Here is a 6,977-nt window from a genome sequence, read left to right on the forward strand (position 1 = left end):
TCACTTTCGGTGTCAATATCACGTCATCAATTAAAAACACGTGAAAATGTTACATTATCAACATATATTGATCGTTAGTCAACTAACAATTTTCTTCCAACGGGGACTATTTTAAACAAAAATCGAAACATTAAAAGTTAAAATACTAAAAAACGAATAGGAGGAAAAATGATTCTTTGTACAAACGTCGGATACTAATTTTTTTCATTAAATAATTTTATTTTGGGTTGAAATGTTTCCTTTGTGATTGAAATAGAAAAAAATTCAACGGGACATGGCGACGCTGGGTGGTGGGGGGAGCAATTCAAGAATGCAGATGAAGACTCCAGTGGGAATCTTGATTTCAATGAATTCAAAGAGTAAATGCTTCTTTCATTTTACCATGCTTGCTTGCTTGCTTTGATGAATGCACTTTAACCAAATTTCCTTCTGTTTTTCTTCCCTCCATTTTCCCAGTTTCTTACAACCAGAAGATAGCGACAATGGAGAAATCCAGAGATGGCTGTTAAGGGAAAAGATGAAGTTAGTTTTTTCCCCGTTTTCGTAAGGTTTAATATCAAAATCCACATTAACGAAAATTAACCATTTTAATTTTATTCTATTTTTAAGTACTTTCGTCGTAATGTTTCAAATTAGATTAAAATAATTAATTGACTAAAGATAAATTCATGTTGACCATTGCTAATGTGATACGATACATGTATCGAAAATAATGTAACAATATCATGACATATGATATATGTCACGTTATCACATTTGATATATGACATATATTACATCATCATTTTCGACGCATGAAACATATCATATTATTATTTTGGATATATAAGACTTGTCACATCAGTAATATGCGTCAAAAGGGTAATAGTTTATTATGTTATTTTCTTAAGCTTGTTATCGGATCATGACTGATCTATTTGATCCTTTTTCTCCTGATTAAATAGACTTATGAACGACGACCACGATGGACAACTCAATCTCAATGAATTTAAAGATCACACGTACAGCATTTACAAGAGCTATGCAGATTATGAAAATCCAGCAGCCCTTACCCCTACCGCTGAACAAAAATTTGCAGAGCTAGATGTCGACAGCGACGAGTAAATTCCTCTTCACCCCATTGCTTTAATAAATAAAAAATTTCCGATAAATCTGGAATGAATATAAGATAGTACATGTTCAAAATCTCTTATCATTTCATGATAAACGCTCATATATCTATACTCAAATTCGAAATTTCAAGAGATAACAATAAATCTCCTTGCAGAAAGCTGAGCATCGAGGAGTTGAGGCCCATTCTTTGTTATCTCACCCTGGTGAGTTGTTCTACGCCAACTACTTCACTCGTTTTCTGATGCGTGAGGTCAATTTCTTCACTTTATTTAGAGACGTGATGCATGTTGTTGGGCTCTTGATTTTGATTTATTTAATTGAATCAGGCTCGTGATGACAAAGATGGGTATTTGACGATTCAAGAGATGCTGAATCACCATACCATCTTTTACAATTCAGTCTATGATGACTATGACGACGATGATTACTACCATGATAAACTCTAAATTCCATCTATGACAATGAGGGTAGCTACTATGACAACTCCAAATTCAATCTATGACTACTATGACGACGACTACGATTACCGTGACTACCTCTAAATTCAATTTATGACAAGTACAACAATTATTATGACAAACTTTGAATTCAATTTATGACAATTATGACGACGGCAACAACTGCCATGACAAACTCTAAATTAAATCTATGACGACGATGACAATGAAGACAATTACTATGACAAACTCCAAATTCAGACTATGACGACGATTATGATTTACCATGACAACTTCTAAATTTAATCTATGACGATTACGACAATCACGACAACTACCATGATGAACTCTAAATTCAATCTACAACGACTACCATGTCTTTAGAGATACATTCCAAGCATTAGAAAATTCACAGCACATATGTATCAGATATGGGTTCGACTTTTAAAAGAGTGTAAATTCAGTTGTAAAAATAATTTTAAAAGTTTAGGGAAGCATGTGTACTTGTATTAGTATGAATACTCAATTAGTTTTACACCGTTTGATAATTAAGAGAAGGGTGTACTTATATCAGAGGATAATCTTTGTGCTCATATAACATAGAACTCTAAATAAATAAATTTTGAAATACGACAATTATTTGTGTGATTGCCAGTTCTGTTGAACTGATCATTAGGATCCAGAAATCAAAACATATTTATGTAAGAACAAGTATAAACATGGTTTTGCCATTTAGATTATATGGATTGTAAGTGGTTTATTACTTTGATTTTGACGAAAAATTGCAATTGTAGATTTTCATTCGATGACTAACAGAAAATAGTAGAGTTGCAAACGATCCATGTCGTCTGATTTTCTTTCAATATCAATAGAAAAAGAAGAAATTGAAAAAGGTCCCTTTTCAATTTCAAACGAGTTTTATAGTGATTTTTAGTACTAGTGTCATACATGGGTCATGATATTATTTATAGGTTGACATACTAAATAGATATGTCTGGTAGATAGTAGGTTGCATATTATGTGGACCTATCATAAATTACATCGAGATGTTTTAGCTGTTCGGAAGACATAGAGCTCTGGAATCTTTGAGAAACTCTAGAGGGTACGAAACTCAAGAGACTTCGACAAAGTTTGAAGACCTCAACATTCAATAGATAGAGGAATGACAACCATGGTTGTGAACGAGCCTAGTCAAGCTCAAATATTGATGAACTCAACTCGAAACTCGCGAGCCTAAAATTTTTAAGCTCAACTTTTACTTTTACTCGAAATTATAACGGGAGCCAGGGGCGGGTGCATATGGTCACATAGGGGGTAAATGCACACTCATTATTTTAGATTAAATATTCAATATAGTTCAATATATTAAAAGAAGAAGAAAAAATAAGAAAATTTGAATACCCATTATATTGAAAAGAAGAGTATTAAAATTTTTGGACCCCCATTTCTAAATTTCTAGATCCGCCACTGACTGGAGCTCGAAAAGGCTCAAGATGAAAAAACCTTAAACTTAATTTGATTGAAGCCTCAAACTCTAACTTAAACCTAACCTTAAATACGAAAAACTTATACTATATTTAAAAAAAAATCAACACATAATGTTAATATTATTAATAATTTATTTTTTATAAATAAAATCTTAATATATTATATTTTCGAGCTGCTCACGAATTTTTCGAGTTAAGTATCAAATAGCTCGTTTCAGTTCGTTAAGAACTTGAATCGAACTCTAGTCGAATATTTATCGAATTTTGACCGAATCGATCTTAAGTAACTCGTGATCTTTCTCATCTTATTTGCATCCCTAAAGACAGCGGAGTGTTACCTCCGAAAAATATCTAAAATTTAATAATTATTTTTCACTTTTTCTTTGTATATTAAACATAATTAAATTTGTTTTTCAATATCCTCTCATTTATAACAATCATTTATCTTTACTGGAGTTTTTTTAAAGTCTAGAACCCAAAAATAAACAATCTTGATGTATCCCTCAAAAATATAATTGATTGTTACCTACAATCAAAACAACACTTCCACTAAAAAAGCTGGATTTTAGTCAAGGTCCAGTCTTTCCTTGATTTCTCCTTCCTCAGTATTCATCCAAATAAGTATACAGCATCTCGTCTTTCTTTGATTTACGTCGACTTAGCAGTGCTTTAAGTAATCTTTTGCTTCTGCTAGGATACTCTTCGACGTCTTTCTCGGACTGAAGCCGCATCGAAGCCGATCTCCGAGGCTCCGACGGATGCTGATAATCATAACCGAAACAATGTTACAAAAACATGTGCATCAATGCTTCATTCACACAGTCCCAGTTACCCCATACACATGTTTTCCTCAACCTGCTATGCAAATGAATGAAACAATTCTATGCTCACCCGCTGCCTTGCGCCGGCTGTATTCGGAGTTGTAGACGGCTCTTATTCGGAGTTGTAGGCCTGCTAACAGATCCGGTACGTAAAAGTGGAAATCGATGTGGTGATACCGTTCGTTTATCTGATCATGTGTATCAGGATCACCGGTTAGCGAGTACATATGTGCATTGCTGCATAGGGTTGCAGTTCAAAAATATGATCAAGTTTACAACCTAATTCTTTCTTGGGCATGGTGGAAGTAATGGAAACTGCTGCAGATTGCTCGGGAGGCCGTGGAGAAGGCGATCGTGGAGAAGGCGATCGGGAGCGCGCTTTTCTGCAACAACAATCATTAGTGTGAACATATATTGGTGTTCCTATTACAATGCAATGCACCATGATTTTTATGTTAGTTTTTACCTGAGAGAAGATTTTCGGGTTTCTCTGAAAGACGATGTTCGAGCTTCCCGAATCACCGACGAAACAGCTAAAGAAAAAGCATTACAAGCATGATCAAGTTACATTGGATCCTGGTTCAACATATAGGAAAGTAGAGAAGACAGTGTTAATACCATTCCTAAACTGATGCCTGTCATCTTCATCAATCCGGCTGCATTCGGGGTATTTTGACATCGTAAGGTTTGCACCATGCATGCTCTCCCCTACAAAAACAGACATTAAAAGTACCAGACTTCAATTGCAAAGAAAGTCGGTAAAAGATAATGGAACTTGTAAAGGAATAGAGAAGTATGATTGCCTGGTAATATGTACCATTCATGGTACCTTGGTGTATTAATCATCAGTGTCTGCTGGGAAATTCCTTCATGGTCAATATACACTTGACACGTCCGTAGTTTCTGCGAAACCAGCAGGTCGGTATTAAAATTTTATAAGTACGCCCGCCCCTAGAATAAAGCTTGTGTCTGTCCCTGATCTCACCTGTTGAATGCAAGATACCCTGAGTTCTGTTCTGGAAACCTCTTCAACTTTCTCATCCAAAAGATTGTTAACCTTGCATGTCACGGAACCCAAATGGCCTACGGTGTTCACGAGAGCTTTGATGGCATAATCTTTCAATGTTGCTGCTACTCTGCATGTGCACGAGGAAGAAGAATGAAAGCAGGTAAAACAGCAATACCGGTAGCCTGAGGGTACCAGCAATGTGGAATTAGATTAACTCACATCTGCGTTTGGTCATCGTTGGCGTAGGACACCTCGAAATACTCGGCAGCCGAGTAGAGCTGTGCTCTCAGGTTTTTCAGGTCCTGAAACAAAGAAAATGTGTCACAAGTCAGGGTTGAATGCCTGCATACATATCGTACTTACAGAGAAAATCATTCGACAACTAGCATATCTCTATCAATAAAATTTCTTAGAAGATTACATTCTCTATACAGAGTATCTAGAAGTCTGCAGATACATCCCATCATCTCCAAAACAATCCTATTATAAAGAATTTGATAATTGACAATCATATTTACAAAGTCTACCAACCTATAAACAGACGTGATGACTCTGAACTTTACACCAATCATTTATGCTGGTTATTTACACTCGAGGGTAAAAAAGGGATCTTTCTTTAAAACTCTTTCATCCTCAACCTAGAACAATATTCTCTCTTACGCAACCTTTTCTCTCATAGAATATCTAGGAGTGTATGATGGACCGAGTCGAGTCAAAAGATTTTGAGTTATTTAAATTAGCAAGTCCTATATTACAACTCGAAGTTGACTTGAATTAATAAAATTCGTGTCGAGTCAAATTTTAGAATTTCTATTTAAATTTAATTATAAATATTTATAATTTTGAGATATTATTTGATGTTAATTTAAATGATTTTTATAACCATATACCATACATATATATTTTTTCATTTTTTTATACATATAAACTAGACTCAAATTTAAAAATTAATCCATTAATTATTAAAAACTTTAAGTTATTCGAGTTTTATTTTTACAACTCGATTGAGCTTGAAATTTTTTTTCGAGTCAAATTTATGAAATTATAACTCGAAGTTAATTTGAGTCAAATCTTTCCTAATCAAATCGAGTTGAAAATTTTGATTTTTAATCGAATCTAGTTTTGCACACATGCACACAAACACATTTAGTACCTTGAGACTATCATCCAACAACGGGCTCCGCGGCATGGAGACCTCACCATAATTGGATGCTTCACTGGGAATGGACATTGCAGCAACTGTAGCCATTAAGCCTGCCAAGAAGATTGGACCAAGTTCAACTTGAAGCAAAGTGGGAAAAGGAAAAGCACTTAAAAGTACCCCCATTTAGCATCAGACAAACGAAAACTAGAAACCAAATACAGTATATTTTAAACTGGAGACCCTGAAAAGAATCAACAGTTGCAGGTGCTTCTTCTATTATCATTTAGGGCGGCATAAGAACAAATGTAAAAGACAGAAAGCGCTTTAACTGTTGATACAGCTCCTACAAAAGGGGGAAGAAACCCCATTTTGTCAGAACTTCAACAATACTCTTAACAGCATTCAACATTAAAAAAACACAAAAAACAGGGTTTAACCCACTTGGTGTTAATCTTCTCCCATTTGTTCTCAGCTTATCTGAGTCAACCAAATAGAAAGCGGGTTTACGAGTAAAAACACTCTAGTGAACAAAAGAATACAACATCATCAAGCACCTACAGCTCGGGAGCTACATTTGCAGTAATGGAGACCAGAGATGAAATACAAAAAGAAAAAAGGGGGGAGAGAGAGAGAGAGAGAGAGAGCTGGGTTTTACAAGTTTACCTGGTTTCATCGGGCAAAATCAGAAAAGCAGATCCATTGGGAATCAAAATCTGAACATGGTATTCTCATTTTCGTCATTATATGCCATTAATGTCGATGGGACCGACTTGCACAGCTAGGTAATGATTTGATTTTAGTCATTTTGCCCTTTCTTCAAAGAGCCCATCTGTTGGTTGATAGAGAGGCCTCATTACTCTCTCTTGTCCTACTTGCAACTTGGGCGGCGATATGGCGTAACGGTATTTTGGTTGGCTAGAATCATGTTTTGATTTATAGTTAATTTTAATTTTTAAAGTTGTTATT

The 6,977-nt window shown here is 35.0% G+C and overlaps 2 pseudogenes; one reads left to right on the forward strand and one right to left on the reverse strand.

Moving 5' to 3' along the window:
• The first annotated feature begins 231 nt into the window (after positions 1-231).
• Positions 232-1,559, forward strand: LOC120133662 (annotated as a pseudogene).
• A 1,959-nt stretch (positions 1,560-3,518) lies between these two features.
• LOC120133573 lies at positions 3,519-6,150 on the reverse strand (annotated as a pseudogene).
• Positions 6,151-6,977: the final 827 nt, after the last annotated feature.

Source organism: Hibiscus syriacus, unplaced genomic scaffold (assembly GCF_006381635.1).
Source record: "Hibiscus syriacus cultivar Baekdansim isolate YM2019G1 unplaced genomic scaffold, ASM638163v2 tig00001750_pilon, whole genome shotgun sequence".
Taxonomy (NCBI): Eukaryota; Viridiplantae; Streptophyta; class Magnoliopsida; order Malvales; family Malvaceae; genus Hibiscus; species Hibiscus syriacus.